The sequence below is a fragment of the Oncorhynchus clarkii genome, unplaced genomic scaffold (assembly GCF_045791955.1).
Source record: "Oncorhynchus clarkii lewisi isolate Uvic-CL-2024 unplaced genomic scaffold, UVic_Ocla_1.0 unplaced_contig_7147_pilon_pilon, whole genome shotgun sequence".
Classification (NCBI taxonomy): domain Eukaryota; kingdom Metazoa; phylum Chordata; class Actinopteri; order Salmoniformes; family Salmonidae; genus Oncorhynchus; species Oncorhynchus clarkii.
The window spans coordinates 3,529-30,821 of NW_027259345.1; the positions used below are offsets into that span (position 1 = coordinate 3,529).

Genomic DNA, 27,293 nt, shown 5'->3' on the forward strand with positions numbered 1-27,293 from the left:
CAGTTTTGCACATCGAGAGACTGAAATTTTTTCCCATTCCTCCTTGCAAAACAGCTCGAGCTCAGTGAGGTTGGATGGAGAGCATTTGTGAACAGCAGTTTTCAGTTCTTTCCACAGATTCTCGATTGGATTCAGGTCTGGACTTTGACTTGGCCATTCTAACACCTGGATATGTTTATTTTTGAACCATTCCATTGTAGATTTTGCTTTATGTTTTGGATCATTGTCTTGTTGGAAGACAAATCTCTGTCCCAGTCTCAGGTCTTTTGCAGACTCCATCAGGTTTTCTTCCAGAATGGTCCTGTATTTGGCTCCATCCATCTTCCCATCAATTTTAACCATCTTCCCTGTCCCTGCTGAAGAAAAGCAGGCCCAAACCATGATGCTGCCACCACCATGTTTGACAGTGGGGATGGTGTGTTCAGCTGTGTTGCTTTTACGCCAAACATAACGTTTTGCATTGTTGCCAAAAAGTTCAATTTTGGTTTCATCTGACCAGAGCACCTTCTTCCACATGTTTGGTGTGTCTCCCAGGTGGCTTGTGGCAAACTTTAAACAACACTTTTTATGGATATCTTTAAGAAATGGCTTTCTTCTTGCCACTCTTCCATAAAGGTCAGATTTGTGCAATATACGACTGATTGTTGTCCTATGGACAGAGTCTCCCACCTCAGCTGTAGATCTCTGCAGTTCATCCAGAGTGATCATGGGCCTCTTGGCTGCATCTCTGATCAGTCTTCTCCTTGTATGAGCTGAAAGTTTAGAGGGACGGCCAGGTCTTGGTAGATTTGCAGTGGTCTGATACTCCTTCCATTTCAATATTATCACTTGCACAGTGCTCCTTGGGATGTTTAAAGCTTGGGAAATCTTTTTGTATCCAAATCCGGCTTTAAACTTCTTCACAACAGTATCTCGGACCTGCCTGGTGTGTTCCTTGTTCTTCATGATGCTCTCTGCACTTTTAACGGACTTCTGAGACTATCACAGTGCAGGTGCATTTATACGGAGACTTGATTACACACAGGTGGATTGTATTTATCATCATTAGTCATTTAGGTCAACATTGGATCATTCAGAGATCCTCACTGAACTTCTGGAGAGAGTTTGCTGCACTGAAAGTAAAGGGGCTGAATAATTTTGCACGTCCAATTTTTCAGTTTTTGATTTGTTAAAAAAGTTTGAAATATCCAATAAATGTTGTTCCACTTCATGATTGTGTCCCACTTGTTGTTGATTCTTCACAAAAAAATACAGTTTTATATCTTTATGTTTGAAGCCTGAAATGTGGCAAAAGGTCGCAAAGTTCAAGGGGGGCGAATACTTTCGCAAGGCACTGTATGTGCGTTACGTCAGGGGTTCGTGCACTGGAAAAGGGTTTATAGCGACTACTAAGATGGGTTGCTATTATGACTAGGATTTTGCCTTTGGCTTCTGGACAACAAAAGAAAATTTGATATAAAAATCAATAGAACAGGAGAGAAATGCTGGTCTATGGCACGAGGAAGTTTTTATAAAATCATGGCCTCCACGTTTCTATGGATGGATTTTCGCAAGGCTACTTTGAAGCAAGGTAAGACATGACTCATTATTTGAAGTAAAGTAAATCGTTCAAGTTTCAAACACTTTACGAGTTGAGATTGAGAAATAAAAATAGCTCCTTTTTGATCGGGGCCACAAGTTTTTTACACTCGATTTGAATTTTGAATTGTTACTTGTTGCATAATTACTGGGCATACAAAAGCAGAGTTCACTCAAGTAGCCTACAGGCTTTTTGAGGAGCTACTCTAGCGCTGTCTGACAGGGGGTAGGCTATCTGCTCCTCAAACTAGGCTCTGTATTCTGTGCGCGTGATAAATAAAATGCACGACGACTAACGAAAATGCACACGCTCCAATTTTATTCCACAAAATTATGCAAATGAACTTATAGACTGATAAGCATGGCCGGTCAAACAAATTTTCTGGCGGCTAACCGATTTAACATCCATAATGTAGATTTATACACTTCATGACCAAAAGTATGTGGACAACTGTTCGTCGAACATCTCATTCCAAAATCATGGGCTTTAATATGGAGTTGGTCCCCCCTTTGCTGCTATAACATCCTCCACTCTACTGGGAAGGCTTTCCACTAGATGTTGGAACATTGCTGCAGGGACTGACTTCCATTCAGCCACAAGAGCATTTGTGCGTTCGGGCACTGATGTTGGGCGATTAGGCCTGGCTCGCAGTCGGTGTTCGAATTCATCCCAAAGGTGATCGATGGGGTTGAAGTCAGGGCTCTGTGCAGGCCAGATGGTGAAGCGTAATTCATCTCTCCAGAGAACGTGTTTCCACTGCTCCAGAGTCCAATGGCAGGGAACTTGACACCACTCCATCCGACACTTAAAATCTAATTTTATTAGTCACATACGCCCGAATACAACAGGTGTAGACCTTACAATGAAATGCTTACTTACAAGCCCCTAACCAACAATGTAGTTTAAAAAAATATGAATAAGAAATAAAAGTAACAAGTAGTTAAAGAGCAACAGTAAAATAACAATAGCAAGACTACATACAGAGGGTACCAGTAGAGAGAGAACGTGCAGGGGCACCGGTTAGTCGAGGTAATTGAGGTAATATGTACATTTAGGTAGAGTTATTAAAGTGACTATGCATAGATAATAACAGAGAGTAGCAGCGGTGTAAAAGAGAGGGTGGGGTGAGGGGGAAATGCAAATAGTCTGTGTAGCCATGGCATTGTGCATGGTGAACCATAACTGATTTAATGAGCCATTCGCAGTTTCACTGTACCGGCCTTGTGTACTTAGACTTGCATGGCTTAATCTTTGAGACAAGCATATGCTACTGGCAAGATCAACCAGGTAGCCACTCACAACTTAGATGTTGTGCCATGGAAACCCATTTCATGGTCGGTTGGTTGGTGAGTGAGTGGGTTGGTTGGTTGGTGAAACCGGACTCTGGTGACTGTGTTTTTGTGTGTGTTTGTGGTTATCAGTAACCATTGGATGGTCTTATCTCTGCATTGTCTGTCATAGCAAGAATATATGTACTGTACATACTGCTGTATATATAGTGTATGTGTATATATAGTGTATGTGGACACTTCAAATGAGTGGATTCGGCTATTTCAGCCACACCCGTTGCTGACAGGTGTATAAAATCGAGCACACAGCCATGCAATCTCCATAGACAAACATTGGCAGTGGAATGGTCTTACTAAAGAGCTCAGTGGCACCGTCATAGGATTCCACCTTTCCAACAAGTCAGTTTGTCAAATGTCTACCCTACTAGAGCTGCCCCCGCCAACTGTAAGTGCTGTTATTGTGAAGTGGAAGCATCTAGAAGCAACAACGGCCACTCACCAACCGACCGACCAAACAACCGACTGAACGGCCTAGGGGGAACTCCTGCATGATAAAGGCCTTTGTGATGAGCCACATAATAAACTCATTCAGTATTGAACCTCTGTGAGGTTAGAAGAGACAAATCTAGTTTAATTAACTGTATAGATTGGCGAACAGGAAATAAAACCACATTGATCACACTTAGTTACGCCAAATTGAGAGCTTAAGGTAAGATAAGGTTCTATCTGCTAAAAGAAAATTCTGAGATAGTTGACTTTAAAGTTCAGAACCCTCATTGGTTTGAACTTAACAACATGAATTAGGGTATTTATAATACTATTTAGGTAGAGAACACTGAACGGAATAAGGCTATGTCAATAACTACATTTTGACCAAAATCTAGATAGAACCTTATAGTCCCAGTAGGTGTTTCTGAACTCCTGAGGTGGAAATGCCTTCCTGTCTTCCCATCCTTTCCTTCGTGTGTGTGTGTGTGTGTGTGTGTGTGTGTGTGTGTGTGTGTGTGTGTGTGTGTGTGTGTGTGTGTGTGTGTGTGTGTGTGTGTGTGTGTGTGTGTGTGTGTGTGTGTGTGTGTGTGTGTGTGTGTGTGTGTGTGTGTGTGTGTGTGTGTGTGTGTGTGTGTGTGTGTGTGTGTGTGTGAGAGAGATTATAGTCCGTAAAGTGAGAGGTCTTTTGAATCTATTGTCATCTGTACTGTTTTGCTGCCACCATGTTGTGAATTGACTGAATAACACCCTCAACGGCCTTTTATGTTCAAGTCCCCTCACCACTCTCTCCCTCCACATCTTTCCACCTCCACCCCCTATCACACACCATCCTTCTGAATTCCAAATAGACCCCCATTCCTTGGCTATCACTTACCTTAGTCACTATTAGAGCCATGACCATGTGGCTTGTACATGGCTGTTCATTTGAAATCTAAGAAGGCCCTTTTGAGATGAAGACTGTGTATGCAGTAACATTACTCTATCAGAAATGGTCCTGTCCATCGGCCGTACGAGCTAGAGGCATGAAGACCAAAACCTACTCTTTGAATGTCAGTGAGAACTTGGAGTCCGTCCACAGGGGTTAAGCTAAGTGTTGATCTACTGAATGCCAATAGCTTCCACGTTGTTTACTGGTGTCATTGAGGAAGTGGAGGATAGCTTTGCTGTGGAAGCCCATCCTTTGAAGTGTCAGCTCAACCATACATGATCGTTCATCCTAGTGTCATGTAGCCCTGCTGAAGTCACAATGGACTGCTCGACCAGCAGAGAGAGACTGATTAAGAGTGGCTGAGTTTAGCCATGACCATCAATCATAACTGTGTGTGTGTGTGTGTGCGTGCGTGCGTGGAGGCCTATGTGTGTATCTGTGTACGTTCATGTGTGTGCAGGCCAGTAGGACACACTCCCTGTCTCTATGCTGTGTACTAGCCTGTTGATAGCCTCTAGGCTAGACTAGGTTCAGTCTGAAAATGTTGTTTCCTGGTGGTGATTGATGATGGGTCATACAGTTCATACTGGAAGAGCAGACCAGTGTCTGTCAAAGTCCCTTCAGTTACACACGTTGACCACAAGGCTGCGCTCTTTCTGTGTCTATGAGTAGTGACACTGTCATGTACAAAGAACAGAGCTGAATCCTGCACCAGATCGTTCATGTACCGGATTGTTCATGTCAAATGGCTATTCACGCTTACCAGTCATTCAGCTCAAGTGTTTTGACTATGGCTGAAAGCAGAGGGCTTTTTCTGTCTCTATGGATGGAGGGAGGGAGGTCACTTCTTTCAGGCCAGGGAGACTTGATAGTGAAGTGCTTCAGCTCAACTGCAGTGTCTCAGGAGGTAAATAAGATGCAGGTACTCATGCTCTCTCTCTCTCACGCTCTCTTTCTCTCTATGTTGGGCTCTTTGTGGATATAACCCTCTTTGTCTGTTTCAGCCGTAACGTGTGTGTGTGTGTGTGTGTGTGTGTGTGTGTGTGTGTGTGTGAATCCTGTTTGTTCTATTTCCCCTGAGCCACCACCTTAACCTGCTAAATCATAGTATTTGACAAGAGTAAACCGTCTGGACCAGCTAAATCAAAGTATTGGACCAGAGTGAACACTCTGGACCATCTAAATCATAGTATTTGACCAGAGTAAACAGAAGAAAGACTGTTGGATGCCATCTAGGAGCTGGTCCTTTATGAGCACTTGATTGATTGGCCTTCCATATTTCTCTTTGACTTAGTTTAATGACACTTGATTGTCTAAATTGAATGATGCTTGATTTTCATAGCTGAGTGGCATTTGATTTTCCTAGCTGAGTGGCATTTGATTTTCCTAGCTGAGTGGCATTTCATTTTCATAGCTGAGTGGCATTTCATTTTCTTAGCTGAATGGCATTTCATTTTCTTAGCGGAGTGGCATTTCATTTTCTTAGCTGAGTGGCATTTAATTTTCTTGACTGAGTGGCATTTGATTTTCATAGCTGAGTGGCATTTCATTTTCTTGACTGAGTGGCATTTAATTTTCTTTGTTCAGTGACATTAAATTGACTTATGTTGTCTTTGCCTAACCCCCAGATTCCCATGATGCAGTTCTGCGGTTCAACACAGCACCTACAGAGGGCTATGAGAGGGACGTGGGGAACAAGACCACCATCCGCATCATTAACTCGCAGGTGTGTGTGTGTGTGTGTGTCAGTCAGGGATGAAGGAAGGATTTTTCACATGGGGTGCTTATTATAAAATGATTTAAGCCCAATTGATATTTTTCGTTATCATTTCTGACATTTGGTAGGGTATTTGTCAACTCGTCTATAATAAGATACATGAAACTTCTCTTCGGTCATAACTTCTTGCTCTAGAAGACTAAATAAAGCGCTGCTCACCAGAATGTCAGAAATCGTCCAGTTTACTCTTTCATTTCTGCTTCTCTCGTGCAACGAGGATGTTTAGGGGCCGGGGACAAAACATACCATTCTTCCCATTTACAAATGACAGCAGTTTGACCGGTTGTAAAGAAATGAAACACTGTGAAAACGATCAAACATATTTGTGATGAGATTTCAGTTCGACTTGGATGCATTTATGTGTTTGAAATACTGTCAGTTTTATGTGATTGAGTTCCTAACCGCACATTCCCATTCTCTCAAGAGATGCTGAAAGAAAGAAATCCAATTTCTTCTCTCCTGTTCCAGAGACAAAATTAACATTTGTTGTAGCTACTATTTTACTACAAGAAATACATAGTTATGCAGGAGTTAATATTATATAACTCTACAGGTTAGAGGTTATAGACCTAGAGTTAATATTATATTACTCTACAGGTTAGGGGTTATAGACCTACAGTTAATATTACTCTACAGGTTAGAGGTTATAGACCTACAGTTAATATTATATAACTCTACAGGTTAGAGGTTATAGACCTACAGTTAATATTATATTACTCTACAGGTTAGAGGTTATAGACCTACAGTTAATATTATATAACTCTACAGGTTAGGGGTTATAGACCTAGAGTTAATATTACTCTACAGGTTAGAGGTTATAGACCTACAGTTAATATTATATAACTCTACAGGTTAGGGGTTATAGACCTACAGTTAATATTACTCTACAGGTTAGAGGTTATAGACCTACAGTTAATATTATATTACTCTACAGGTTAGAGGTTATAGACCTACAGTTAATATTACTCTACAGGTTAGAGGTTATAGACCTACAGTTAATATTATATTACTCTACAGGTTAGAGGTTATAGACCTAGAGTTAATATTACTCTACAGGTTAGGGGTTATAGACCTACAGTTAATATTACTCTACAGGTTAGAGGTTATAGACCTAGAGTTAATATTATATTACTCTACAGGTTAGAGGTTATAGACCTACAGTTAATATTACTCTACAGGTTAGGGGTTATAGACCTACAGTTAATATTATATTACTCTACAGGTTAGAGGTTATAGACCTACAGTTAATATTATATAACTCTACAGGTTAGAGGTTATAGACCTACAGTTAATATTACTCTACAGGTTAGGGGTTATAGACCTACAGTTAATATTATATAACTCTACAGGTTAGAGGTTATAGACCTACAGTTAATATTACTCTACAGGTTAGGGGTTATAGACCTACAGTTAATATTATATTACTCTACAGGTTAGAGGTTATAGACCTACAGTTAATATTATATTACTCTACAGGTTAGAGGTTATAGACCTACAGTTAATATTACTCTACAGGTTAGAGGTTATAGACCTACAGTTAATATTATATTACTCTACAGGTTAGAGGTTATAGACCTACAGTTAATATTATATAACTCTACAGGTTAGAGGTTATAGACCTACAGTTAATATTATATAACTCTACAGGTTAGAGGTTATAGACCTACAGTTAATATTATATTACTCTACAGGTTAGAGGTTATAGACCTACAGTTAATATTACTCTACAGGTTAGGGGTTATAGACCTACAGTTAATATTATATTACTCTACAGGTTAGAGGTTATAGACCTACAGTTAATATTATATAACTCTACAGGTTAGAGGTTATAGACCTACAGTTAATATTATATAACTCTACAGGTTAGAGGTTATAGACCTAGAGTTAATATTACTCTACAGGTTAGGGGTTATAGACCTACAGTTAATATTATATTACTCTACAGGTTAGGGGTTATAGACCTACAGTTAATATTACTCTACAGGTTAGAGGTTATAGACCTACAGTTAATATTATATTACTCTACAGGTTAGAGGTTATAGACCTACAGTTAATATTATTCTACAGGTTAGAGGTTATAGACCTACAGTTAATATTACTCTACAGGTTAGAGGTTATAGACCTACAGTTAATATTATATTACTCTACAGGTTAGAGGTTATAGACCTAGAGTTAATATTATATTACTCTACAGGTTAGGGGTTATAGACCTACAGTTAATATTATATTACTCTACAGGTTAGAGGTTATAGACCTAGAGTTAATATTATATTACTCTACAGGTTAGAGGTTATAGACCTACAGTTAATATTATATTACTCTACAGGTTAGGGGTTATAGACCTACAGTTAATATTACTCTACAGGTTAGGGGTTATAGACCTACAGTTAATATTATATTACTCTACAGGTTAGAGGTTATAGACCTAGAGTTAATATTATATTACTCTACAGGTTAGGGGTTATAGACCTACAGTTAATATTATATTATTCTACAGGTTAGAGGTTATAGACCTACAGTTAATATTACTCTACAGGTTAGAGGTTATAGACCTAGAGTTAATATTATATTACTCTACAGGTTAGAGGTTATAGACCTACAGTTAATATTATATTACTCTACAGGTTAGAGGTTATAGACCTACAGTTAATATTATATTACTCTACAGGTTAGAGGTTATAGACCTACAGTTAATATTACTCTACAGGTTAGGGGTTATAGACCTACAGTTAATATTATATTACTCTACAGGTTAGAGGTTATAGACCTACAGTTAATATTATATTACTCTACAGGTTAGGGGTTATAGACCTACAGTTAATATTATATTACTCTACAGGTTAGGGGTTATAGACCTAGAGTTAATATTATATTACTCTACAGGTTAGAGGTTATAGACCTACAGTTAATATTACTCTACAGGTTAGAGGTTATAGACCTACAGTTAATATTATATTACTCTACAGGTTAGAGGTTATAGACCTACAGTTAATATTATATTACTCTACAGGTTAGGGGTTATAGACCTACAGTTAATATTATATTACTCTACAGGTTAGAGGTTATAGACCTACAGTTAATATTACTCTACAGGTTAGGGGTTATAGACCTACAGTTAATATTACTCTACAGGTTAGGGGTTATAGACCTACAGTTAATATTATATTACTCTACAGGTTAGAGGTTATAGACCTACAGTTAATATTACTCTACAGGTTAGAGGTTATAGACCTACAGTTAATATTATATTACTCTACAGGTTAGAGGTTATAGACCTACAGTTAATATTATATTACTCTACAGGTTAGAGGTTATAGACCTACAGTTAATATTATATTATTCTACAGGTTAGGGGTTATAGACCTACAGTTAATATTATATTACTCTACAGGTTAGAGGTTATAGACCTACAGTTAATATTATATTACTCTACAGGTTAGAGGTTATAGACCTACAGTTAATATTACTCTACAGGTTAGGGGTTATAGACCTAGAGTTAATATTATATTACTCTACAGGTTAGGGGTTATAGACCTACAGTTAATATTATATTACTCTACAGGTTAGAGGTTATAGACCTACAGTTAATATTACTCTACAGGTTAGGGGTTATAGACCTAGAGTTAATATTATATTACTCTACAGGTTAGGGGTTATAGACCTACAGTTAATATTATATTACTCTACAGGTTAGGGGTTATAGACCTACAGTTAATATTATATAACTCTACAGGTTAGAGGTTATAGACCTACAGTTAATATTATATTACTCTACAGGTTAGAGGTTATAGACCTAGAGTTAATATTATATTACTCTACAGGTTAGAGGTTATAGACCTACAGTTAATATTATATTACTCTACAGGTTAGGGGTTATAGACCTACAGTTAATATTATATAACTCTACAGGTTAGAGGTTATAGACCTACAGTTAATATTATATTACTCTACAGGTTAGAGGTTATAGACCTAGAGTTAATATTATATTACTCTACAGGTTAGAGGTTATAGACCTACAGTTAATATTATATTACTCTACAGGTTAGGGGTTATAGACCTACAGTTAATATTATATTACTCTACAGGTTAGGGGTTATAGACCTACAGTTAATATTACTCTACAGGTTAGAGGTTATAGACCTACAGTTAATATTACTCTACAGGTTAGAGGTTATAGACCTACAGTTAATATTATATTACTCTACAGGTTAGGGGTTATAGACCTACAGTTAATATTACTCTACAGGTTAGAGGTTATAGACCTACATTTAATATTATATTACTCTACAGGTTAGGGGTTATAGACCTACAGTTAATATTATATTACTCTACAGGTTAGAGGTTATAGACCTACAGTTAATATTATATTACTCTACAGGTTAGGGGTTATAGACCTACAGTTAATATTACTCTACAGGTTAGGGGTTATAGACCTACAGTTAATATTATATTACTCTACAGGTTAGGGGTTATAGACCTACAGTTAATATTATATTACTCTACAGGTTAGAGGTTATAGACCTAGAGTTAATATTATATAACTCTACAGGTTAGGGGTTATAGACCTACAGTTAATATTACTCTACAGGTTAGGGGTTATAGACCTACAGTTAATATTATATTACTCTACAGGTTAGGGGTTATAGACCTACAGTTAATATTATATTACTCTACAGGTTAGAGGTTATAGACCTACAGTTAATATTACTCTACAGGTTAGAGGTTATAGACCTACAGTTAATATTACTCTACAGGTTAGAGGTTATAGACCTACAGTTAATATTATATTACTCTACAGGTTAGGGGTTATAGACCTACAGTTAATATTACTCTACAGGTTAGAGGTTATAGACCTACAGTTAATATTATATTACTCTACAGGTTAGAGGTTATAGACCTACAGTTAATATTATATTACTCTACAGGTTAGGGGTTATAGACCTACAGTTAATATTACTCTACAGGTTAGAGGTTATAGACCTACAGTTAATATTACTCTACAGGTTAGAGGTTATAGACCTACAGTTAATATTATATTACTCTACAGGTTAGGGGTTATAGACCTAGAGTTAATATTATATTACTCTACAGGTTAGAGGTTATAGACCTACAGTTAATATTACTCTACCGGTTAGGGGTTATAGACCTACAGTTAATATTATATTACTCTACAGGTTAGGGGTTATAGACCTACAGTTAATATTATATTACTCTACAGGTTAGGGGTTATAGACCTACAGTTAATATTATATTACTCTACAGGTTAGGGGTTATAGACCTACAGTTAATATTATATTACTCTACAGGTTAGGGGTTATAGACCTACAGTTAATATTACTCTACAGGTTAGAGGTTATAGACCTACAGTTAATATTATATTACTCTACAGGTTAGAGGTTATAGACCTACAGTTAATATTACTCTACAGGTTAGGGGTTATAGACCTACAGTTAATATTATATTACTCTACAGGTTAGAGGTTATAGACCTAGAGTTAATATTATATTACTCTACAGGTTAGAGGTTATAGACCTACAGTTAATATTACTCTACAGGTTAGGGGTTATAGACCTACAGTTAATATTACTCTACAGGTTAGGGGTTATAGACCTACAGTTAATATTACTCTACAGGTTAGAGGTTATAGACCTACAGTTAATAGTATATTATTCTACAGGTTAGGGGTTATAGACCTACAGTTAATATTATATTACTCTACAGGTTAGGGGTTATAGACCTACAGTTAATATTATATTACTCTACAGGTTAGAGGTTATAGACCTACAGTTAATATTATATTACTCTACAGGTTAGGGGTTATAGACCTACAGTTAATATTACTCTACAGGTTAGGGGTTATAGACCTACAGTTAATATTACTCTACAGGTTAGAGGTTATAGACCTACAGTTAATATTACTCTACAGGTTAGAGGTTATAGACCTACAGTTAATATTATATTACTCTACAGGTTAGAGGTTATAGACATACAGTTAATATTATATTACTCTACAGGTTAGGGGTTATAGACCTACAGTTAATATTATATAACTCTACAGGTTAGGGGTTATAGACCTACAGTTAATATTACTCTACAGGTTAGAGGTTATAGACCTACAGTTAATATTATATTACTCTACAGGTTAGAGGTTATAGACCTACAGTTAATATTATATTATTCTACAGGTTAGGGGTTATAGACCTACAGTTAATATTACTCTACAGGTTAGGGGTTATAGACCTACAGTTAATATTATATTACTCTACAGGTTAGAGGTTTTAGACCTACAGTTAATATTACTCTACAGGTTAGAGGTTATAGACCTACAGTTAATATTATATTACTCTACAGGTTAGGGGTTATAGACCTACAGTTAATATTATATAACTCTACAGGTTAGAGGTTATAGACCTACAGTTAATATTATATAACTCTACAGGTTAGAGGTTATAGACCTACAGTTAATATTATATTACTCTACAGGTTAGAGGTTATAGACCTAGAGTTAATATTATATTACTCTACAGGTTAGAGGTTATAGACCTACAGTTAATATTATATTACTCTACAGGTTAGGGGTTATAGACCTACAGTTAATATTATATAACTCTACAGGTTAGAGGTTATAGACCTACAGTTAATATTATATTACTCTACAGGTTAGAGGTTATAGACCTAGAGTTAATATTATATTACTCTACAGGTTAGAGGTTATAGACCTACAGTTAATATTATATTACTCTACAGGTTAGGGGTTATAGACCTACAGTTAATATTATATTACTCTACAGGTTAGGGGTTATAGACCTACAGTTAATATTACTCTACAGGTTAGAGGTTATAGACCTACAGTTAATATTACTCTACAGGTTAGAGGTTATAGACCTACAGTTAATATTATATTACTCTACAGGTTAGGGGTTATAGACCTACAGTTAATATTACTCTACAGGTTAGAGGTTATAGACCTACATTTAATATTATATTACTCTACAGGTTAGGGGTTATAGACCTACAGTTAATATTATATTACTCTACAGGTTAGAGGTTATAGACCTACAGTTAATATTATATTACTCTACAGGTTAGGGGTTATAGACCTACAGTTAATATTACTCTACAGGTTAGGGGTTATAGACCTACAGTTAATATTATATTACTCTACAGGTTAGGGGTTATAGACCTACAGTTAATATTATATTACTCTACAGGTTAGAGGTTATAGACCTAGAGTTAATATTATATAACTCTACAGGTTAGGGGTTATAGACCTACAGTTAATATTACTCTACAGGTTAGGGGTTATAGACCTACAGTTAATATTATATTACTCTACAGGTTAGGGGTTATAGACCTACAGTTAATATTATATTACTCTACAGGTTAGAGGTTATAGACCTACAGTTAATATTATATTACTCTACAGGTTAGGGGTTATAGACCTACAGTTAATATTACTCTACAGGTTAGGGGTTATAGACCTACAGTTAATATTATATTACTCTACAGGTTAGGGGTTATAGACCTACAGTTAATATTATATTACTCTACAGGTTAGAGGTTATAGACCTAGAGTTAATATTATATAACTCTACAGGTTAGGGGTTATAGACCTACAGTTAATATTACTCTACAGGTTAGGGGTTATAGACCTACAGTTAATATTATATTACTCTACAGGTTAGGGGTTATAGACCTACAGTTAATATTATATTACTCTACAGGTTAGAGGTTATAGACCTACAGTTAATATTACTCTACAGGTTAGAGGTTATAGACCTACAGTTAATATTACTCTACAGGTTAGAGGTTATAGACCTACAGTTAATATTATATTACTCTACAGGTTAGGGGTTATAGACCTACAGTTAATATTACTCTACAGGTTAGAGGTTATAGACCTACAGTTAATATTATATTACTCTACAGGTTAGAGGTTATAGACCTACAGTTAATATTATATTACTCTACAGGTTAGGGGTTATAGACCTACAGTTAATATTACTCTACAGGTTAGAGGTTATAGACCTACAGTTAATATTACTCTACAGGTTAGAGGTTATAGACCTACAGTTAATATTATATTACTCTACAGGTTAGGGGTTATAGACCTAGAGTTAATATTATATTACTCTACAGGTTAGAGGTTATAGACCTACAGTTAATATTACTCTACCGGTTAGGGGTTATAGACCTACAGTTAATATTATATTACTCTACAGGTTAGGGGTTATAGACCTACAGTTAATATTATATTACTCTACAGGTTAGGGGTTATAGACCTACAGTTAATATTATATTACTCTACAGGTTAGGGGTTATAGACCTACAGTTAATATTATATTACTCTACAGGTTAGGGGTTATAGACCTACAGTTAATATTACTCTACAGGTTAGAGGTTATAGACCTACAGTTAATATTATATTACTCTACAGGTTAGAGGTTATAGACCTACAGTTAATATTACTCTACAGGTTAGGGGTTATAGACCTACAGTTAATATTATATTACTCTATAGGTTAGAGGTTATAGACCTAGAGTTAATATTATATTACTCTACAGGTTAGAGGTTATAGACCTACAGTTAATATTACTCTACAGGTTAGGGGTTATAGACCTACAGTTAATATTACTCTACAGGTTAGGGGTTATAGACCTACAGTTAATATTACTCTACAGGTTAGAGGTTATAGACCTACAGTTAATAGTATATTATTCTACAGGTTAGGGGTTATAGACCTACAGTTAATATTATATTACTCTACAGGTTAGGGGTTATAGACCTACAGTTAATATTATATTACTCTACAGGTTAGAGGTTATAGACCTACAGTTAATATTATATTACTCTACAGGTTAGGGGTTATAGACCTACAGTTAATATTACTCTACAGGTTAGGGGTTATAGACCTACAGTTAATATTACTCTACAGGTTAGAGGTTATAGACCTACAGTTAATATTACTCTACAGGTTAGAGGTTATAGACCTACAGTTAATATTATATTACTCTACAGGTTAGAGGTTATAGACATACAGTTAATATTATATTACTCTACAGGTTAGGGGTTATAGACCTACAGTTAATATTATATAACTCTACAGGTTAGGGGTTATAGACCTACAGTTAATATTACTCTACAGGTTAGAGGTTATAGACCTACAGTTAATATTATATTACTCTACAGGTTAGAGGTTATAGACCTACAGTTAATATTATATTATTCTACAGGTTAGGGGTTATAGACCTACAGTTAATATTACTCTACAGGTTAGGGGTTATAGACCTACAGTTAATATTATATTACTCTACAGGTTAGAGGTTTTAGACCTACAGTTAATATTACTCTACAGGTTAGAGGTTATAGACCTACAGTTAATATTATATTACTCTACAGGTTAGAGGTTATAGACCTACAGTTAATATTACTCTACAGGTTAGAGGTTATAGACCTACAGTTAATATTATATTACTCTACAGCACATATGTCAGAGTCAAGGCCCGCGGGCCACATCCGGCCCGCAAGAAGGTTTTTTACGGCCCCTGGGATGATCTTGATTTATTATTAGAACCGGCCCGCAGCAAGCCGGCAGCCCGCAGATCTTTTACACGCACCAATACTACATTTCCCACAATGCAAAGGTGACGCACCGAGCAGTAGGCTGCTTCATTTCAATATTTATTGGCACAGCAGTCGTCAGCATCACAGTAAAATTAACTTTCAGATACCCATCAAAAATGGCAAAACGGAAGGTGGATACTGAGAACCGGGGGTTTCAAACAAGGTGGGAGTCGGAGTATATGTTCACGAAGGTAGCTGGAAAACCTGTGTGTCTTCTGTGTGGAGAAAGTGTGGCGGTACTGAAAGAGTATAATCTGAGACGACATTATGAAACGAAACACGCGGACAAAAACAAGAATATGGACATGGAACAAAGGCTACAAAAGGCAGAGGAATTAAAACGAGGCCTCAAATCTCGACAGGCTCTGTTCAAAAAAGCCAAATCACAAGGCCAGGCTGCTGTCAAGGCCAGTTTTATTTTGGCAGAAGAGATCGCTAAATCAGCCCGGCCATTTACGGAGGGGGATTTCATCAAAAACTGCATGATTAAAGTTTGTGACGAAGTTTGCCCAGAAAAAAGGCAACTCTTTTTAAATGTGAGTCTGAGCAGAAACACCATTGCCGAGAGAGTAGACCAGTTGTCCATCAATCTAAAAGAGCAGCTTGTGAAAAAGGGAAAAGATTTTATTGCATATTCCTTGGCTGTGGATGAGAGCACCGACATTTCTGACATTGCCCAGTTGTCAATTTTCATCCGCGGAGTGGACTCCAACCTAAGCGTGACAGAGGAGTTTTTGGCTTTACGTCCTATGCATGGCACAACTACGGGGCATGATTTGTATGAAGAGGTGTCAAGATGTGTAAATGAGATGGAGCTGCCTTGGGAAAAACTCGTGGGTTTGACAACCGACGGAGCACCTGCGATGTGTGGACACAGGAGCGGACTGGTGGCGAAGATACGGGAAAAGATGCAAGAGGAAAACGCGACAGGTGAGCTGACAGCTTATCATTGTATCATACACCAGGAAGCGTTGTGCGGTAAAGCCTTGAAAATGGAGCATGTAATGAGCATCATCACGCGCACAGTTAACTTTATCAGAGCCAAAGGTTTGAATCACCGCCAGTTCAAGGCATTTCTGACGGAGTTAGAAACGGAGCATGGTGATTTGCCTTATCACACAGAGGTGCGATGGCTAAGCCAGGGAAAGGTGCTTCAAAGATGTTTCGAGCTTCGTGAGGAGATTTGTCTGTTCTTGGACAGCAAAGGGAAAGACACAACACAACTCCGAGACGAAATGTTTCTGTGTGAAATGGCTTTTCTGTGTGACATTACGAGTCATCTGAATGCAATAAACTTGCAGCTGCAGGGTCGGGATCGTGTCATCTCTGATATGTACAGTACAGTGAAGGCATTTAAAACCAAACTGACTCTGTGGGAGACGCAGATGCGGAAAGAAAATTTGAGCCACTTTCCCAGCTGCCAGACCATGAAAGAGAAGCTCTCTACCAGTGCGTTCCCGAGCACACAGTTGGCTGATAAAATAGGTATGCTTGCCGCTGACTTTCGACGCCGATTTGCTGACTTTGAAGCACAAAAAAGCAGGTTGGAACTGCTCGGTAACCCATTTGCTGTTGACGTGGAAAGCTCACCACCAAACCTCCAAATGGAGTTGATTGACCTCCAATGCAATGATGCACTGAGGGCAAAATATGCGGCAGTGGGTGCTGCGGAGTTCGCCCGTTTCCTCCCCGGCACAATGCCCCAGCTGCGCATCCAGGCTGCTCAAACGTTGTCTATGTTTGGCAGCACATACCTGTGTGAACAACTGTTTTCTTTGATGAACCTGAACAAAACATCACACAGAAGTCGACTTACTGCTGAACACCTCCACTCAATTCTGAGGATTTCTTCAGCTCAGAGCCTTACCCCGAACATTGATGAACTTGTGGAAAAGATGGGACACCACCAAGTATCACCCTCAACCTCAAACAAGTGAACATTACTGTGCAATCACATATTTAGAGTTTTTACTCAGTTCAAGTTTAAAAGTTAAAATTTAATATTTGTTTTCACTGCATGTTACTTCTCCTTAAACAAAGTGTTGTTTTTGATTAATAGATTTTTGCACTTTATTTTTTTGTATTTCAATCCAATTATATTTTAAAAATATTTCAGTTGAGTGGATGATAGAAAATTGCTATTATTGTTTTTTCTTTGAAGTAAATTTAGCCCACTTTTGCTAAAATAGAAAATATAGTCTACTGATGGTGCCTTGAATACCGGTTTCTTTCATTTAATGTTCATGTTATGGGGATATTTATATAAAGGAAATTTGTCTTTTGTGTCTGTTGAAAATTAAAGATTACTGACAGAGCCATAAGAAAATATTGCTTTATTTATCTGATCATATTGTAATATATTTGTTAGGTTTTCAGTAGGTTCAATTAGGTTCACTAGACTATATGCGTCATTTAAAAAATTTTCAATGAACATTCGAACAGTCCGGCCCTCGTCTTGTAGCTGATTTTTTTATTTGGCCCTCCGTCCATTTGACTTTGACACCCCTGCTCTACAGGTTAGAGGTTATAGACCTACAGTTAATATTATATTATTCTACAGGTTAGGGGTTATAGACCTACAGTTAATATTATATAACTCTACAGGTTAGGGGTTATAGACCTACAGTTAATATTACTCTACAGGTTAGAGGTTATAGACCTACATTTAATATTATATTATTCTACAGGTTAGGGGTTATAGACCTACAGTTAATATTATATTACTCTACAGGTTAGGGGTTATAGACCTACAGTTAATATTATATTACTCTACAGGTTAGAGGTTATAGACCTACAGTTAATATTACTCTACAGGTTAGAGGTTATAGACCTACAGTTAATATTACTCTACAGGTTAGAGGTTATAGACCTACAGTTAATATTACTCTACAGGTTAGAGGTTATAGACCTACAGTTAATATTATATTACTCTACAGGTTAGGGGTTATAGACCTACAGTTAATATTACTCTACAGGTTAGGGGTTATAGACCTACAGTTAATATTACTCTACAGGTTAGAGGTTATAGACCTACAGTTAATATTGTATTACTCTACAGGTTAGGGGTTATAGACCTACAGTTAATATTATATTACTCTACAGGTTAGGGGTTATAGACCTAGAGTTAATATTACTCTACAGGTTAGAGGTTATAGACCTACAGTTAATATTATATTACTCTACAGGTTAGGGGTTATAGACCTACAGTTAATATTATATTACTCTACAGGTTAGGGGTTATAGACCTACAGTTAATATTACTCTACAGGTTAGGGGTTATAGACCTACATTTAATATTATATTACTCTACAGGTTAGGGGTTATAGACCTACAGTTAATATTATATTACTCTACAGGTTAGAGGTTATAGACCTACAGTTAATATTATATTACTCTACAGGTTAGAGGTTATAGACCTACAGTTAATATTACTCTACAGGTTAGAGGTTATAGACCTACAGTTAATATTACTCTACAGGTTAGAGGTTATAGACCTACAGTTAATATTATATTACTCTACAGGTTAGGGGTTATAGACCTACATTTAATATTATATTACTCTACAGGTTAGAGGTTATAGACCTAGAGTTAATATTATATTACTCTACAGGTTAGGGGTTATAGACCTACAGTTAATATTACTCTACAGGTTAGAGGTTATAGACCTACAGTTAATATTATATTACTCTACAGGTTAGGGGTTATAGACCTATTGTCAATTTCCAGATTTCAGTTTCTATTCCATTTGTATGGGCACTGCAATGCTGCATCTAATTTCCTGTGTCAACTTTGACCCCTCCCCTTAACAGATCCTGGCCAATCCTGATCACCGCTTCAACACCAGCTCCCTGTATAAGAACGTGACTCTGGTGGCCTGGGACCCTGCTCCGTATGCTGTCAACCTGCACAAGGTGTGTGTGTCTGTGTGTTTGAAGCAGACACTATTCTCTTTTCTTACCTTGCCCACTCTGTCTGAGAAGCCCAGTAACAGCATCTAGCAGGCAATATGTAAAGAACGTCACCCAGCATAGCCCCAAAGTCCTGTTGAATGGGTGGAGGATGGGCCAAGGTTACGATCAAACAAATCAAATGTTATTTGTCACATACACATGGTTAGCAGATGTTAATGCGAGTGTAGCGAAATGCTGGCTCTTCTAGTTCCGACTATGCAGTAATATCCAACGAGTAATCTAACCTAACAATTCCACAACAACTACCTTATACACACAAGTGTAAAGGGATAAAGAATATGTACATAAAGATATATGAATGAGTGATGGTGCAGAACGGCAAGGCAAGATGCAGTAGATGGTATAGAGTACAGTATATACATATGAGATGAGTAATGTAGGGTATGTAAACATAAAAGTGCCATTATTTAAAGTGGCCAGTGATACATTTTTACATCAATTTTTCCATGATTAAAGTGGCTGGAGTTGAGACGGTATGTTGGCAGCAGCCACTCAATGTTAGTTTTGGCTGTTTAACAGTCTGATGGCCTTGAGATAGAAGCTGTTTTTCAGTCTCTCGGTTCCTGCTTTGATGCACCTGTACTGACCTCGCCTTCTGGATGATAGCGGGGTGAACAGGCAGTGGCTCGGGTGGTTGTTGTCCTTGATGATCTTTATGGCCTTCCTGTGACATCGGGTGGTGTAGGGCAGGTAGTGATTCGTTGTGCAGACCTCACTACCCTCTGGAGAGCCTTACAGTTGTGGGCGGAGCAGTTGCCATACAAGGCAGTGATACAGCCCGACAGGATGCTCTCGATTGTGCATCTCTAAAAGTTTGTGAGTGCTTTTGGTGACAAACCAAATTTCTCCAGCCTCCTGAGGTTGAAGAGGCGCTGCTGCGCCTTCTTCACCACGCTGTCTGTGTGGGTGGACCAATTCAGTTTGTCCGTGATGTGTACGCGAAGAACTTAACTTTCTACCCTCTCCACTACTGTCCCGTTGATGTGGATAGGGGGGTGCTCTCTCTGCTGTTTCCTAAAGTTTACAATCATCTCCTTTGTTTTAGTTGAAGTTGAGTGTGAGGTTATTTTCCTAACACCATGCTCTGAGGGCCCTCACATCCTCCATGTAGGCCGTCTCGTCGTTGTTGGTAATCAACCCTACCACTGTAGTGTCGTCTGCAAACTTGATGATTGAGTTGGAGGCGTGCATGGCCACGCAGTCGTGGGTACACTGTGGGGCCCCCTGTGGGGCCCCAGTGTTGAGGATCAGCGGGGTGGAGATATTGTTACCTACCCTCACCACCTGGGGGCGGCCCGTCAGGAAGTCCAGTACCCAGTTGCACAGGGCGGGGTCGAGACCCAGGGTCTCGAGCTTGATGATGAGTTTGGAGGGTACTATGGTGTTAAATGCTGAGCTGTAGGCGATGAACAGCATTCTCACATAGGTATTCCTCTTGTCCAGATGGGTTAGGGCAGAGTGCAGTGTGGTTGCGATTGCGTCGTCTGTGGACCTATTGGGGTGGTAAGCAAATTGGAGTGGGTCTAGGGTGTCAGGTAGGGTGGAGGTGATATGGTCCTTGACTAGTCTCTCAAAGCACTTCATGATGACGGAAGTGAGTGCTAGGGGCGATAGTCGTTTAGCTCAGTTACCTTAGCTTTCTTGGGAACAGGAACAATGGTGGCCCTCTTGAAGCATGTGGGAACAGCAGACTGGGATAAGGACACACCAGCCAGCTCTGAGGACGCGGCTGGGGATGCCGTCGGGGCTTGCAGCCTTGCGAGGGTTAACACGTTTAAATGTTTTACTCACGTCGGCTGCAGTGAAGGAGAGTCCACAGGTTTTGGTAGCGGGCCGTGTCAGTGGCACTGTATTGTCCTCAAAGTGAGCAAAGAAGTTGTTTAATCTGTCTGGGAGCAAGACATCCTGGTCCGCGACTGGGCTGGTTTTCTTTCTGTAATCCATATTTGACTGTAGACCCTGCCACATACTTCTTGTGTCTGAGCCTTTGAATTGCGACTCTACTTTGTCTCTATACTGACACTTAGCTTGTTTGATTGCCTTGCGGAGGGAATAGTTACACTGTTTGTTTCCGGTCACCTTGCCCTGATTAAAAGCAGTGGTTTGCGCTTTCAGTTTTGTGCGAATGCTGCCATCAATCCACGGTTTCTGGTTTGGGAATGTTTTAATAGTTGCTGTGGGTACGACATCGCTGATGCACTTGCTAATAAACTCGCTCACCGAATCAGCTTATTCGTCAATGTTGTTCTTTGACGCAGTGTGGAACATATCCCAATCCACGTGATCGAAGCAATCTTGAAGTGTGGAATCATATTGTTCGGACCAGCGTTGAACAGACCTGAGAGCGGGAGCTTCCTGTTTTAGTCTCTGTCTGTAGGCTGGGAGCAACAAAATGGAGTTGTGGTCAGCTTTTCCAAAAGGAGGGCTGGGGTGGGCCTTATATGCATCACAGAAGTTAGAATAACAATGATCCAGGGTTTTACCAGCCCTGGTAGCACAATCAATATGCTGATAGAATTTATGGAGTCTTGTTTTCAGATTAGCCTTGTTAAAATCCCCAGAGACAATGAATGCAGCCTCAGGATATGTGGTTTCCAGTTTACATAGTCAAATGAAGTTCGTTCAGGGCCGTCGATGTGTCTGCTGACCAGAAGACCGCTTCGTCTGCCCCTTTTACGGCGACGTTGTTTTGGTTCGCCCGGCTGGGATATGATCCATTGTCCTGGGTGGTGGGCAAAACACAGGATCAGCGTATTCCTGATCTTATTGATGGTGAGTTGACGTTGCTCTTATATCCAGTAGTTCCTCCCGACTGTATGTAATGAAACCTAAGATGACCTGGGGTACCAATGTAAGAAATAACACGTAAAAAAACTAGAAACGAGAAGCGAGGCGGCCATCTCTGTCGTCGCCGGATAGTAATGTTAATGAGGACCTGTAGTTGTGAAAGACAACACGTGGACAGGTTAGCCTCGTTGGTCTCTCTAACCCACGGCCTGAAGGGACAGACTGCTACATCATATACCCACACACTCTAATTATTACATGTCAACTTTCTATAACCCGCACTCCTCCTCCTTTCTCCTCTCTCCATTCCCGTCTTTCTTCTCCTCTTTTTCTGTTCTTCTTTTCCTGACACATTGCTTCCCTATTTCCCTCCTCTGCCACCTCTTCTTCCTCTCTTTTATATATTTTACGGTTTCTTCTTTATCGCCACCTACATGTATGTTGACAGTCATAAGGCTGCTAGTTTTAGGTTTCCCCCTTCTCTCTCTCTCCCCTCCTTCACTCTCCCCTCCCTTTCTCTACCTTCTTTCCCTCTCCCCTCCTTCTCTCTCCCCTCCTTATCTTTCCCTCTCCCCTCCTTCTCTCTCCCCTCCTTCTCTTTCCCTCTCCCCTCCTTCTCTGTCTCCCTTTCCTCATTTCCACCTCCTCCTGTCACCTCCTCTCTTTATTCCATGATTATTATGCCGCAGGACCAATCAGCCCCTCTCTCTGATCCTCCTCTTTCTTCATGTACCCCCCCTCACTTTATCCCTACCTCTCTCTGAGCTGAGGTGATCACTGATTAATAGACTTCATAGGACTCCTGGGTCCAGCAGGTTAATCACCCCCCCCCCCCCTATTTCTCCCCTCTCCTCTAATAGATTTGAATTATTTAGTCCTTAGGTCTTGTTTGTTATGTCATCACTTCAGGAGACAAGTGAGCAAGGGGAATAACTACTCCAAGTCTCAGAGCGAGTGACGTTTGAAACGCTATTAGCGCACACCCAGCTAACTAGCTAGCCATTTCACATCGGTTACACCAGCCATTAGACTGATAGGCTTGAAGTCCAAACAGCGATGTGCTTGCGAAGAGCTGCTGGCAAAACGCACGAAAGTGCTGTTTGAATGAATGCTTACGAGCCTGCTGCTGCCTACCATCGCTCAGTCAGACTGCTCTATCAAATCATAGACTTAATTATAACATAATAACACACATAAATACGAGCCTTTGGTCATTAATATGGTCGAATCCGGAAACTATAATTTCGAAAACAAAACGTTTATTATTTCAGTGAAAAAAGGACCAGTTCGGTATTTTATCTAACGGGTGACATCGCTAAGTCTAAATATTCTTGTTACATTGCACAGCCTTCAATGTTATGTCATAATTATGTAAAATTCTGGCAAATTAGTTCGCAATGAGCCAGGCTGCCCAAACTGTTGCATATACTCTGACTCTGCGTGCAAGAGAAGTGACACAATTTCCCCTGGTTAATATTGCCTGCTAACTTGGATTTCTTTTAGCTAAATATGCAGGTTTAAAAATATATACTTCTGTGTATTGATTTTAAGAAAGGCATTGGTGTTTATGGTTAGGTACAGTCGTCCAACGATTGTGCTTTTTTCGCAAATGCGCTTTTGTTAAATCATCCCCCAGCGTTGCATCGATTATATGCAACGCAGGACACGCTAGATAAACTAGTAATATCATCAACCATGTGTAGTTACAACTAGTGATTATGATTGATTGATTGTTTTTTATAATATAACTTTAATGCTAGCTAGCAACTTACCTTGGCTTCTACTGCATTCACGTAACAGGCAGGCTCCTCGTGGAGTGCAATGAGAGGCAGGTGGTTAGAGCATTGGACTAATTAACTGTACGGTTGCAAGATTGGTTCCCCCGAGCTGACAAGGTGAAAATCTGTCATTCTGCCCCTGAACAAGGCAGTTAACCTGTTATGGCTGCAATCCCGATATCGGGATCGATATGACAACTACCAGTGAAAATAGAGGGCGCTAAATTCAAACCACAGAAATCTCATAATTCTCATAAATAAATCTCATAATTACAATTCTTAAATCATTTTAAAGCTATTCTCGTTGTTAATCCCACCAAAGTGTCCGATTTCAAATAGGCAGCGAAAGCACTACTTTTTATTTATTTTACCTTTATTTAACTAGGCAAGTCAGTTAAGAACAAATTCTTATTTTCAATGACGGCCTAGGAACAGTGGGTTAACTGCCTGTTCAGGGGCAGAACAACAGATTTGTACCTTGTCAGCTTGGGGATTTGAACTTGCAACCTTCCGGTTACTAGTCCAACGCCCTAATCACTAGGCTACCCTGCCGCCCTACAAACGGTTAGGTTAGGTCTCCACCAAACCACAATAAGCACAGCCATTTTCCAGCAAAATATAGCATTCACAAAAACCAGAAATAAAGATCACTATCCTTGAATTATCTTCATCAGATGACACTCATAGGACTTCATGTTACACAATACATGCATGTTTTGTTTGATAAAGTTCATATTTATATTTTAAAAAATCTGAGTTTACATTGGCGCGTTATATTCACTAGTTCCAAAAACATCAAGTGATTTTGCATAGCCACATCGTTTCAACAGAAATACTCATCATAAATGTAGATGATAATACAAGTTATATACATGGACTTAGAGATATACCTCTCCTTAATGCAGATTTCAAGAAAGTTTGACGGAAAAAGCAACCCACGCAATAATCTGAGACGGAGCTCAGAACAGTAGCCAAATTAGCCGCCATGTTGGAGTCAACAGAAACCAGAAAATACATACCTTTGATGAACTTCATCAGAATGCAGTCCTAGGAATCCCAGGTCCACAATAAATGCTTGATTTGTCCGAAAATGTCTGTTATTTATGTCCAATTAGCTACTTTGGTTAGCGCGTTTAGTAAACAATTCCAAAGTCACAAAGCGCGTCCACTATAACGTGACAAAATGTCCAAAGGTTCTGTAACAGTCAGTAGAAACTACTGACTGTTACAGAACCTTTGGACATTTTGTCACGTTATAGTGGACGCGCTTTGTGACTTCAGAATGTTGTTTACATATATCTTGAATAACGTTCCAACCGGAGAATTAGAATGACTTCAGATGAGCGATGGAACGCAGGTCCTTCCCCTGTGAATGCGCCTGGTGAAAGCATGGTCCACTCATGGCTGTGGTGACTATTTCCTGTGTCAATCAACCCCCCTTCACATTAGAGTCATCAGACAAAGTTCTATTGACTGCTGACATCTAGTGGAAGGCGTAGGAAGTGAAAACTCATCCATATCTTGCTGTAATTTTAATGAGACCTTGGTTGAAAATCTGCCACCTCCAGAAACAAAAAACAGGAAGTGGAATTTCTCAGGTTTTTGCCTGCTATATGAGTTCTGTTATACTCACAGACATAATTCAAACAGTTTTATAAACTTCAGTGTTTTCTATCCAATACTAATAATAATATGCAAATATTAGCAGCTATGACTGAGGAGTTTGATATGGGCACCTTTCATCCAAGCTACTCAATACTGCCTCTGCAGCCATATAACGTTAACCCACCGTTCCTAGGCCATCATTGGAAATAAGAATGTGTTCTTAACTGACTTGCCTAGTTAAATAAAGGTATTATTTTTTTATTTTTTTTAAATAAATAAATCGGCAAAATCGGTGCCCATAAATACTGATTTCCGATTGTTATGAAAACTTGAAATCAGCCCTAATTAATCGTCCATTCCGATTAATCGGTCGACCTCTAATCAGAAGGTTCTAAAGCCATGACATCCTTTTCTGGAATTTTCCAAGCTGTTTTTAAAGGTACAGTCAACTTAGTGTATTTAAACTTCTGACCGACTGGAATTGTGATACAGTGAAGTGAAATAATCTGTCTGTAAACAATTGTTGGAAAAATGACTTGTGTCATGCACGAAGTAGATGTCCTAACCGACCTGCCAAAACTATAGTTTGTTAACAAGAAATTTGTGGAGTGGTTGAAAAACGAGTTTTAATAACTCAAAACCGTAGTTTTTTACCTCTAACTTTATGGAGTGGTTGAAAAACTAGGTTTAATGACTCCAACCGAAGTGTATGTAAACTTCCGACTTCCAACACACACACACTCTCCTGCAAATGACTGCAGAAGGAAAAGTACTATCTGTCTCTGTGTGTTTGTCTGTCAGTCTCTGCCTCTCTCGCTGTCTGTCTGTCTGTGTCGGTCTGTCTCTTCTTTTCTTAGGCATGTCAGTCTAGAGTAGACTATAACTATTACCCTCCTCTCTCTCTCTCTCTCTCTCTCTCTCTCTGTCTCCCTATCAAACCTCTTTCCTTTCTCTTTCTCCCTCCCTCTCTCTTTCCCCTCTCTCTCTCTCTCTTTCTCTCTCTCTCTGTCTCTCTCTCTCTCTGTCTCTCTCTCTGTCTCTCTCTCTCTCTGTCTCTCTCTCTCTCTCAAACCTCTTTCCTTTCTCTTTCTCCCTCCCTCTCTCTTTCCCCTCTCTCTCCCTCTCTCTCTCTCTCTCTTTCTCTACCCCTCTCTCTCTCTTTCTCTCTGTCTCTCTGTCTCTCTCTCTCTCTCTCTCAAACCTCTTTCCTTTCTCTTTCTCCCTCCCTCCCTCTCTCTCTCTCTCCCTCCCTCTCTCTACCCCCTCTCTCTCTCTCTCTCTCTCTAACAGTGGTATGCCAGTCCAGACTATAACCTGTTCAGTCCGTACGTGGAGCACCGGAGGCTCCACCCCACCCAGCCCTTCTACGTCCTACACCCCAAATATGTGTGGCATCTCTGGGATGTGATCCAGGGCAACACCCAGGAGACCATCCAGCCCAACCCACCCTCCTCTGGGTTTATAGG

The 27,293-nt window shown here is 39.0% G+C and overlaps 1 long non-coding RNA gene across 1 annotated transcript; it reads left to right on the top strand.

Moving 5' to 3' along the window:
- The first annotated feature begins 5,912 nt into the window (after positions 1 to 5,912).
- On the top strand, positions 5,913 to 27,293 carry LOC139399976 (uncharacterized). Its single transcript, XR_011632305.1, has 3 exons — positions 5,913 to 6,011; positions 19,496 to 19,597; positions 27,118 to 27,293. It is a non-coding gene; the product is annotated as an uncharacterized lncRNA (long non-coding RNA).